Here is a 12,353-nt window from a genome sequence, read left to right as displayed (position 1 = left end):
AGCTTGGAGAATCTTCTTGTAGGTAACTTCATTGGAAAAATGTCCATTAGATTCACCATTATGTGCCTCTGAGATGACTTGCATTCTCCCTTCCATAGGCACACAACGCCGAAGAATACCATCAACACCTAATTGATAAAGTGAACCTCCGATGATGGTAAACTTCAAGCTCTTGATGATCAAAGCCTTCTTCTGATTCTGTTTCCAGTCATCTGGGAAAGCACCTTGAGAAAGAAACTGATAAACATCATACCATTCAGGGTCAACTGATTTCTCCTGCTTCCAGTTGAAATAATTCAGCATCCACTAGTTCGTCCCTCAAGGATACTTCTGAATAACCCTCTGTACTTCTGGATAGAAAATCAGCTCCACAACGATTCTTGCCAGGCTTTTGAAAAATTTTGAATTCAAACTCCATGAGGAACATCATCCACCGTATTAGCGTGCCTTGAATAATGACTTTATTAATCAAGAATAGAAGAGCCTGATGATCCACATAGAAATGAAATAGTTTGCCTAGCAGGTAATGCATGAACTTTGTAGCGCTGAAAACCAGTCCAAGGGCTTCTCGTTCAGTGGTCGTATAACCTTGTTCAGCCTGATTGAATCTGCGAGACTGGTAAAATAAACAGGATAATCAGTCCTTCCATCTGGCTGAGCCAATATCGCCCCCATTGCCCATCCCGAAGCGTCCACATGTACATGGAAAATAACATCCCAGTTTGGTTGCCTGAGGACTGATGTACTGATAATGGCCCTTTTCAGATTCTGAAAGCTTTCCTCACACTCAGCAGTCCAATTGAACTTACTGGTCTTCTTTGTGAGCTCATATAATGGTACTGCTTGAGAGGCGAACTTATGCACAAGCCTTCTGTAGAAGTTAATATAACCCAGGAAAGAACTTAACTCAGACGCATGTCTGGGTGCTTTAGCTTGCTGAACACACTAGATTTTATTGTTGGCGATTTCTATTCCATTACGGGATACTACATGTCCCGATAGTAGCTGTCTCTTCTAGACTAGGAAAACAGATTTAAATGGATTCAGACAAATCCGCTTCTCCTGACAGCGTTTGAAAACCATTTCTAGGAATAGTAAGTGTTGTTCCTCATTTGAATATACAGTAAAATCATCCATGAAGATTGCAAGGAACCGATGAAGGAACTCATTAAACATTTTCATCATACACCGCTGAAAAGTAGCTAGTGCATTGCACAGGCCGAAAGGCATCATCAGATACATGAAAGCTCCCCACTCGACGATGAAAGTGGTATTCGCTCTATCCTCAGTAGCGATTTGTAACTAGTTATAGCCACTGTAACCATCCATAAAGCTATACATTTTGTATCCTACAATCTCATCAAGAAACATGTCAATAAAAGGCAATGGGAATGGATCTTTGATAGTCTGGGCGTTGAGCTTCCTATAGTCAACACAAACTCTCAATTTCCCATTCTTCTTGGGAACTACGACTATGGGAAACAACCAATCGCTACCAGCCACTTCTGTGATGAACCCAGCCTTGAGAAGATTGTCAATCTCCTCCTTGACCTTCTTAGCATAGTTGGGGTTCATTCGGTATCTTTGCAGTCGTACTGGCCGAGCATCTGGCTTCAACGTATCCTATGCTGGCGTACTTCGGGATCCACCCCTTTCAGGTCTGTGTGTTCCCAGGCAAATACGTCTTTGTAGTTTTGGAACATCCTGCGTGCCTTTTCCTTCATTATAGGATTGAGATGCTTATTAACCTTGATCATCCTAGGACTATCCTCCGAGCCTAAGTTCCATTCTTCAACTTCTTGGTCATCTGGAAGCAACCAATTAGGCCCACCTAATTTTCTCTTGGTCGATTCCTCAACATAATACCAAGATGGCCCGTTTAGTTCTGAATCAGCATTCTGATTCACTGTGTGCTCTCCAGAATGTACTGGCTCCTCTGCCGTGCCAGCTTCAGCTGATTCCTCCATCCTCCCAGTTAACTGAACTGATCTTTCCCTTGTATTGATTTCAATAAACTGATCTGGGAATTGCTTTTTCTGCTTGTCGGCCTGCTCTTTATTCAGTAAAACTGCATTCAAGTCAATCTCTGCTAGAGGAAATATGTTCAGAGCTGCTAACATTCGTTCAATCTTCTTTGCCTTGTACTTCTGGCATAATTCCTTCGGCCTTAGCTCTTTTCTCTAGCTCCTAGTATTGTTCGTGTGGATCTGAATTCTGGCGCTGGCCCTTGTATGGTTAGGGTTTGATTTGCATAGTCATGAACATCATGTGCTGTTCTCAACCATGGGTGCCCTAGCAGCAGCCCATATGCCCCTTGCACATCAAGAACTAAGAAGCTGGCTTTAAATTTTTCCCTGCCTACTCTTATCTACATGTTTTCAATCATGCCTACAGCTTGTACTACTCTGTGATCTGCCATTCTCACTTTACATGGTGTTGGCTTTAGATTCGTGATGCCCATCTTCTACTGGAGATATAATCCCATGATATTGACTCCTGTTCCTCCATCCAAGATAACACTTGAAAGTGGTTCCCATTGCTTCCAAACCTTGTAATCTACCTGAATGAGTGGTACTTCATCATCTCGGATAGCCGTCAGATCAACTGTTCTAGCCTCTACTTCAGCTTTCCTGCGTTGTCTGATGAAGTTTTCCACTTCAAGCAAGGTTCTTCTGATATGTTCTAGCTCCACAGTAAGCTTCTAAATTCTATCACAGATCTTAACATGGATTTCTTCTTTCTCCTGATCACACTGGTTGTTGGAGCTTGAAGAACTGGTTGTATCTTCACACTGCCATTCCTCCTTTGCAGTGCTTCCAATTCTTCTATCAACTCCCAGTTCTCCAATCATTCCTTGTACTACAGCCAGCATGGTCTCAGATACGCTAAGCATTGACTGATCTTTCTTAGTCGATTGGGATGGTATCTTCTGAATGACTCAAGATTCAAAACTTTCTGGCTGCTCTGGCAGCTTCTTGGCTAAATCCTCCGTGATTTTAGCCGCTAGTCCTCTCTGCTCCTGCCATTCATCTACCACCTTCTCTTTACCCTTGGCCTTCCAGACCTCTCTTTGTTGAGCCCATTTGTTGCTGTCAGTAGTGACTGGTTATTCTGGAGTATCTGGAATTTCTTAAATTACTACTCCTTTGCTCCTTGTGACTGCCTGTACTGGAACTGGCTCTGGTGCCTTTGCCTCAGTAGTAGCAGGTGCAGGTGCGTCTGGGCATTGAGCCGCGAAATGCCCGTACTTTCCACAAGTGTAGCAATTAAAACTCCGGCTCTGGAAGTTGCCACGCCCTCTGCCTCGGCCAGTACCTGCTTGGTATCTGCCGTCCCTTGACCAGGACCACTGGTACCTGGTCTCTCCTCCTGAGAGGCTTTGGCGGGTTCCACTTTCACTCATTCAGTATAGGCTACCACTGACAGGTCTTTTCCCTTCTTAAAGTGATGAATCCTAATACCACAATTATTCCATAAATTGCCAAAGGCCTTACAGTAAGTACACTGTGGGCACTCGTTGGAAATATGGTCCTTGGATTGGCATTTTGAACACCAAGTCTCCATTTTCCAAACTGGTTGTCTGGTGTGGCTAATCTCAGCAATCTGCCTAGCCATCTCTTCAATCTTCTTAGTCCAGGATCCCTTTTTTGACTTATCCTTGGACCTCTCATTAGAGCTACTTTATTAGCTGCTGGACACTTCACCGGGATCAGAGTTCTCAGTAGAAGAACTACTGCTACTGGATCTTCTCTTTTTATGGCTCTTTTCCTTCTTGGCTTGCTGTTCCAGCTTCAATGCCCGCTGTACCAGATCATTGAATTTCTTGGTTGGTGCTGGTACCTCCTGCTCTCTAAGCTTCTTTCTTCGAAAGCCATTCAGAAACCATGCACGCAGTTGTTGGGGTATAAAGCCCAATGTGGTCGCCCAGGTAAGTGGGCGGGCCGCCAATATGTACACATATTCTTTTGTAAAAACCTAATAAGAACTCACTATGCTCTACACATTATAGTAGAGCGAGTTCACCATATCATCGTGCTCTTCTTCTCGCACTCTCTCTCGCGTCACACTTCCGCTCGCACTCCTTCAACTGGTATCAGAGCTCAGATCGAGGCTCGGGGTAGCATTTGAAGGTAGCCAGAGTCACCTGCTCAGATTGGAGTGAGATTCGACAGGCGAAGACACGGCCCCAAATCTTGTGGGACAGCCGGAAGGGCTAGGTGTTCTCAGAATTTCATTCTGAGGTCATCTCGGCCACCGTTCGGCTTCGACAAAGTTCTGCGCAGGCCATTTTTGACTACGTGGTCTCAGCGGGTGCAGATCCGACTTTGCAAATTTGGGGTTTCGGCCTACGACTGCAGGTGTTGAGGATATCGGCACTCCCAGAGTGTTGATTTGTGGCTATCTACACATCGAAGGACGGCTCATAGTTCTTGGAGGCGTGTCACATACGACACGGGCGCATCTACACACAGACTGTAGGCAACATCCACTAGTTCATTAGGTAGCTTGTGTTTGCTGCTTGATATTCCAGATTTCATCCTGACATTGCAGGTACTTCCACATGGGATGTATTGTCAGACATGATGTATGTCTGTTGAGGGTTTGCTGGCTGTGAGTCACACAGCAAACAACCGCCGCAGCAGTTACAGCATATAGTCGGAAGTTTGTGGATGTATGATTTTCTGGGAAGTCTATGTATTGTCAGATTTACTGCAGCCTTTGTTGAGGGTTGAGTGAGGTTTTATTGAGCTGGGGGATTCTCGAATGTTGAGATCCTTTTGGGGATACAGGTCTTGGAGCGATCCCTCAAGCACCCTTAGATAGGCAGTTACGATGTATTGACTGTGAGTTAGACAGTTGGGATTGCATCTTTGCTTTACTGCCGTTGATGCATTGTCGCAGTCTATGCTTACAGGACATTGACAGGACAATGAGAGACAGTACAGGCGCAGGACAGGTTTACCCGCAGCTTACAGTGTCAGAGAGACAATGTTTTTTGAGCTGTTTTTTGGTGTGTTTTTGAGTACACCAGAGCCATTTTACAAAGGAGACTCTGCCAAAATTTCTGCAGAATCTGAAGCTTTCTTGGTTCATTTGACAGGTTGATATTGGTTCAGAGGTCAGTTTACAAGGGAAACTCTGCCGAATTTTTCCCAAGAAAGTAAACTACTGTGAAGCGTAGCTATGGCTGAATCACAGGACACTGCTGTTTACAATATCAAGAAGCTGGATGGAACCAATTTTCCATTGTGAAAGAAGCAGATTTGGCACGTGTTGGTACAAAAGAAGCAGATAAAACCTATAAAGCTCAAGGGGATAAAACCACAAGATATGGACGAAGATGAATGGAGCGAAATGGATGAATTGGCACTTTCTACCATTATGCTAACTTTGGCAGAAAGCGTTTACTTCAATGTAGCAGACGAGATGTCGGCTTATGAAGCATGGAAAAAGCTAAGTGATCTTTATGAGAAGCAGAGTGCAGCTTCACAGGTATACTGGCTTAAGAAGCTTGTTGACTTGAAGATGAAAGAAGGGACACCTATGTCCAATCATCTGAATGAATTCAACACCATCTACAGTCAGTTGTCAGCTCAAGGTGTCAAGTTTGATGAACTTGTTAGAGCTATGTTCCTGTTGATCACATTGCCGGAAAGTTGGGACACTTTTCGCACAACTTTGAGTAATTGTGCACCTCCAGATGGTTTGAACATAACAGGTGTAGAAGGAAGTCTGCTTACTGAAGAAACCAATAGAAAGACAAATGGACAAAGGCAAAGGAATAGCCTTAGTTGTGAGGGGAAGGACCAAAGAAAAGCATAAAGGTGGAAAGAGGAATCAGTCTCGTAGCAAGTCCCGCAGTGCTAAAGGCAAGAGTGACATAGAATGCTACCATTGTGGCAAGAAGGGTCACATGAAAAGAGACTGCAGAGAATGGAAAGCAGAAAAAGGCAAAGAGAAAGCTGAAGACCATGGTGAGAAGAACAAGTCCTCAGTGAAGATTCAAGAAATAAATGTGACAAACACTGTTGCAGAGGATGACAGTCTAGTGTTAGGAGACATCTACTTCTTGAAGAATACAATGGACTCAGCGCTTCTTACAGCATCTGATGGAAATGCACTGAGAGACTGGATTATAGACTCAGGGGCATCACTTCATGTGTTTCCAAACAAGGAGTGGTTTACCTCTTATGTGACCTCTAAAGATCATGTTCGACTAGGCAATGGGCAGACATGTGAGATCTTAGGTGTTGGAGATGTTCAATCGAAGTTTCAGAATGGCTCTTCTTTCACGCTGAAGAATGTGAGACATGTTCCCGCAATTACAAAGAGCTTGATCAACACAGGTTTACTTGATGATGCTGGCTACGTCACCACTTTTGGACAAAACATGTGGAAGATATCCAAGGGTTCGATGACAGTAGCACATGGAGTAAATTCTGGAGGACTTTACATGATTTATGTATCAAATGTCTCTAAAAATGTAATCAATGTAACCGAGCAGCCGAACGTTTCTTTGTGGCATAGCCGGTTAGGACATATGTCCAAGAAGGGAATGGAAATCTTGTCTCGTTCTAGTTATTTGCCTGGCTTTTCATTTAATGATTTTGAATTCTGTGAACATTGTTTGTATGGTAAGCAAACACAGCAGCCACAGAAGCATAGAAGCAGTAGAAGAGATACACAGTTGGCACTTGTTCATAGTGATTTGTGTGGATCTATGCCTAACCTATCTCTAGGGGGAGCTTCTTACTTTATGACATTTATAGATGATTACTCGAGAAAAGTATGGGTTTACTTTCTCAAGAACAAGGATGAAGCGTTTAGTGTTTTCAAAACGTTTGTGACACTTGTGGAGAATCAGAGTGGCAAGAAGCTTAAATGCTTATGCACTGACAATGGTGGAGAGTATGTTTCAAAGGCCTTTCAGAACTTTTGTGAGTCAAAAGGTATAAAACGTGAACTTACTGCTCCTTACAATCCTCCTCAAAATGGTGTTGCTGAGAGGATGAATAGGACCATACAAGAGAAGGTCAGAAGTATGTTGTCTAATGCACAACTGCCAAATGGGTTTTGGGCTGAAGCCGTATCAATAGCTGTTCATCTTATAAATAGATCTCCTAGCAAGGTTTTGTAGAAGGATTCAGTGCCAGAGATGGTATGGTCAGGCAAGGTGCCCTCATACAAGCATCTCAGAGTCTTTGGCTGTGAGGAATATACTCACGTTGCAAAGGAATTTAGGAACAAACTTGAGCCAAAGAGTAGAAAGTGCATCTTTCTAGGCTATGGTAATTCTGGAGAGATGGGGTACAGACTTTGGGATCCCGAATCCAGAAAGGTTATCCGCAGCAATGATGTTCACTTTAATGAAGCCAAATATCATTCTAAACCAGAGAAAGTTGAGGAGATTAGAAGAGTTGTCTTCCAAGAAGTTGGACTTGCACATGCAAGACAAAATGTCAGGGCTCAAGAGGAGCAAGGACAGGATAGATTGGAACCACAGGTTGTGGCTGAGCCTGATCCACCTATTGTGCATAGATCTGGACGTGTCACGCGACCTCCTGGTAGGTTTGTTCCATCTATGAACTATGTCATGTTGACTGATTGCAATGAGCCTTCATATTACAAGGAAGCAGTGCAAATGAAGGACTCCGGGAATTGGCAATTGGCCATGCAGTCAGAGATGACAGCTCTGCATAAAAACCAGACATGGAAGCTAGTTAAATAACCACAGGGCAAAAAGGCTCTACCTTGTAAATGGGTTTACAGGTATAAGATCACCGCTCATGATAGTCAGCCAAAGTACAAAGCAAGGCTTGTTACCAAGGGCTTTAAGCAAGAACAAGGCATTGACTTTGATGAAGTCTTCTCTCTGGTGGTCAAGATGACTACATTGAGATGCTTTCTTGCATTGGTTGCCATATTAGATTTGGTGTTGCACCAAATGGATGTCAAGACAGCGTTCTTGCATGGTGATTTAGATGTGGAAATTTACATGCAGCAACCAGAAGGGTTTGTTGAGAAAGGCAAGGAAGATTTGGTATGCCAGTTGTAAAGAGTCTTTATGCCTTAAAACAATCACCGAGGGCATGGTACCATAAATTCCACAAGTTTATGCTTTCTCAAGGCTACAAACGTAGTGAGTTTGATCACTGTCTATATACAAAGAAGGCTAAGGATGGTAGTTGGCTGATCCTTATTTTGTATGTGGATGACATGTTGATTGCTGGCAAGCACTTGGAAGAAATTTCAGCTTTGAAGTCAAAAATGGCAAAATCGTTTGACATGAAAGACATGGGTGAGGCAAGTCATATACTTGGTATGCGCATTGAGAGAGGCAGATCAAAGAAGTTGATTTGGTTATCTCAAACATAGTATATTGACAAGGTTTTGCAACGTTTCAATATGGAGAAGGGAAAGGCATTGAGTGTTCCATTGCCACCATATGTGAAACTTAGCAAACAAGATTGTCTTGTGTCTGAGGAAGAACAGGCTGAAATGGATAAGATTCCATATGCTTCTGCAGTGGGTAGTTTGATGTATGCAATGATTGCTACTCGCCCAGACATTGCATTTGCAGTGGGAGTAGTAAGTCGATACATGTCAAACCCAGGCAAGAAACATTGGGAGGCAGTGAAAGGAATATTGAGATATCTGAAAGCTACAAAGAGTATGCGCATATGCTATGGGAGTCAGGAGCTAAGTGTAAAGGGTTTTACAGACTCAGATTATGCAGGTGACTTAGACAACCGAAGGTCTACGTCAGGGTATGTCTTTACATTGGCTTGTGGAGCAGTATCATGGCGTTCTAGATTACAAGATTGTGTTACTCAGTCTACTACAGAGGCTGAATATGTTGCAGCATCAGAGGCATGCAAAGAATCAATTTGGCTTAATCGACTAGTAACAGATTTGGGAATCAAAGAAGAGATGCCCGTGTATATTGTGATAGTCAGAGTGCTATACAACTGGCTCGCAATCCAGTTTATCACTCAAAGACAAAGCATGTGGATGTGAAGTATCATTTCATCACGGAAATGCTCGAAGATAAGCAAATTCAACTTGTCAAAGTTCACACCACAGAAAATCCTGCTGATCTACTTACAAAAGGACTTCCCTCAGAGAGCTTTGCGCATTTTCGCAAGCAGTTAGGTGTAGGGTAGTACATCACTTCTCCACATCTCTTGTATATTAGCTTGTATAGTAGCTTCTCTCACACTTAAAGTACCACATTGGACTTTAAGTGGGAGGTTGTTGGGGTATAAAGCCCAATGTGGTCGCCCAGGTAAGTGGGCGGGCCGCCAGATATGTACACATATTCTTTTGTAAAAACCTAATAAGAACTCACTATGCTCTACACATTATAGCAGAGCGAGTTCACCATATCATCGGGCTCTTCTTCTCGCACTCTCTCTCGCGTCACACTTCCGCTCGTACTCCTTCAGTAGTCGCTTCTCTAATGACGGTTCCTGCAACTACCTTGTCAGCTCCTTGATTTTCTCTACATAGCTTCGCACTGACAGATTCCGCTGCTTGATCTTATCTAGTTCACAAAGAATATCTTCATCACCTCTGTTGTCGGAATACTCCAGTCTGAAGGCTTTAAGTAGTTTGTTATAGGACCTAAGCTGACAAGCGGGGTAATGGTAGTACCACTTTCTCGCTGCCTCCTTCAAGGTTTGGAGAAAGTATTCCCCCCAATCATCCTCATCAATATTGTTCATCTCTGCATACTGCTCAATTCCTGGATGTGAACATCCGGATCATCCTTCTTGCCTCCTTTGAATACTGGAAAAGAGATTTTCAGTGAGGATGTGTAATCATTCCGATTACCACTGGTCCTGTCGCTTCTCTTCTTAGAGTCTGAATGGTGCTTTGGAGTCTTCTGACGGTTGTCAGTATCTGCATCCCAATCAATATCTGTTCTTCTCTTTGTGTCAGTGTCCTCTTTGGCCTGTCTACTGGAAGTGTGGCGACTGCCTTCACTACCTTTACTACCTTTGGTACCCTCATCCCCCTACCAGGATCGAGAACTTTTGGCCTTCCTTCCCTTTCTGCCCGTCTGGTCGAGAGTGAATGGAATGTTGTGAGTCCTGCGTCTCATCAGCCTGACTGTGCTACTCATGAGCCTCAGTGTCAATCAGCCTCTCTTGCTTAGGGTCAGATTCTCTTCCCGACTCCTCAGGAATAGGATCAACACGGATGGTTGATTTCCAACCACGACTGGTTTTGGGTGCCATTACTGTAGCTGAGAACTTCCAACTGGGAGAAGAGTGTTTCAGCCAACGAGCTTCAGCTCTAGCCACCGTGATCGCCAAAATGGAAGTGGAGGTGATCTCTTGAGATAGCTAATTCCAGTGTTAGAAGATTTCAGCTATCTATTGGTGATGTATGAGTTGAGATAGTAGACTGGACAAAGGAACAGAAATTGAACTGGAATACATCTACTGGAATAAGAACCATACTAAGTACTGAGAATGATATTCATATTCAGATTCAGATTACTGAGTACAAAGTAGGTATAACTGGAATATACTGCTGTAGTTGGAATTACAAATAAAGGATTACAATGAGTATGATGTGGCGTATGAACAAAAGGATAGACAGAGTACAACCGACAACAACTACCAATGATTGACAACTCGAGTACAATTGCCAAAAAATGCCACCATTACGCTAACCCGATTACAATGTAATGGGCCCTATTTATATGCCTTGGGTTTACCATGGTAATTACCATAGTAATTACTGACTGATTCAGTGCCCATCTCACAGGAGAGAGTTCCCACCTAGTGAAACTGTCTCAGTCATCTACATGGGTCGCACTATCTGTGCCCTCTACTGCGCAACCTCATGCTGTGCATTGTGAGCATCGTCCTCCCTGTTATTGCTTCCCTACTCAACACACCTCTTGCATCGACTAACAACGACCTCCAAACACACGAATGACGGTGAGCACCCGGGTGACGCGAAGAGAACTTGGCGATGGAGGCCCTTGCAGCACCCCCATACGCTGAACCCAGATCTACGTGAAGCACTAAGAGAGAGAGAGAGAGAGAGAGAGAGAGAGAGAGAGAGAGAGAGAGAGAGAGAGAGAGAGAGAGAGAGAGAGAGAGAGAGAGAGAGAGAGAGAGAGAGAGAGACTCAAGGAATTGGCCTCTCATTGCTGACAACTACAACTACAATCGCTCCTCCATTGCCATTCAACGATACCAATGTCCTCCTCTTTCTCATCCATCTGTCGCATGCACCATCCTTTGCCCTTAAAAAATATAATTTTGTCTATTATTAAAACCCTTTGTCTTCCAATACCTGAGTTTTACCTTCAAGTCAAACAAAGGATCATGTTAGATTCTCTATAAAAGAAATGAAAAAAGGTGAGAGAGAGTCTCCTGGACCAGTCTACCTTGGCAATGAATAGGGTAAAGAAGCCAGTTTAGAGACAAAACATTTGGACCCCTAGGTTAGACACATATCCACTCCCAATTTAGAGACATGAAATTTGGAATATTCTTAGAATCTTGCTTATGTGTCATGTCTTGATTTGCTGAAAAGTGCACCATTACTGGGACCTTTGGTGTCTCTAATGCTTCAAAAAGCCTCAAAAGACAAATGTTTTCAATTAGAGCATTCAAACAAAATCTTTAAAAAAAATTCAATTTTGGTATCATTGGATTTTCATTTTCATGAGGAATCTCGTGCAATGTGTAAATATGAAAAATCATTAGATTTGAAAAATCTGGTCAAGCAGTCTCTTGGGCAGATCGCAAAGAGTTTTCATGAGCTAAAAAGTCTTGAAATTACTACTTTGCCAAGCATAGTTACTCACATAAACCTTGTGCAGCAATTGTATACTAAGTTTGAGAGCATTGTTCATTGGCTTATGGATAAGTCTCATGTTGCATAAAACATACACCAAATCAGCAGTCCCTTTCGGATGAAACCGGTTTTGTTTTTTGGTATGCATAAAGTAAAATGCCAACCAGTTCTCTCGCAGCTTCTAGTTGATGTTGCAACTAATAAAACCCTTATTGCAATGTGTTGCAACTCCATCTTCTCCTTGCCATACTCGTTCCACCATAGAGGTGCACTTAGTTTGGAAATGGATGTTACCATATACATGTGGTAGTGATGTGTGTGAACACACTAGGACCGTCGGGGCATTTTTTCCCTCTTTCGGAGGTTTTTTTCCCCCGTGCATTGTATATACGCCCATCACTCTAGGGCTATCTATCTTTCCATTGCACACTAAGTAATACACTCTCTATTGTGTGCCTTGAGCTTCCTTCGTCTTCTCCAAGCTCTGTGTGTTTCTCTGCAACCCTAATTCCAACAATTGGTATCAGAGCAGG

The sequence above is a fragment of the Adiantum capillus-veneris genome, chromosome 5, assembly GCF_014529385.1.
Source record: "Adiantum capillus-veneris isolate H3 chromosome 5, ASM1452938v2, whole genome shotgun sequence".
NCBI classification, from domain to species: Eukaryota; Viridiplantae; Streptophyta; class Polypodiopsida; order Polypodiales; family Pteridaceae; genus Adiantum; species Adiantum capillus-veneris.
The sequence above is the reverse complement of the archived record's forward strand: the minus strand, read 5'-3'. Positions refer to the sequence as shown.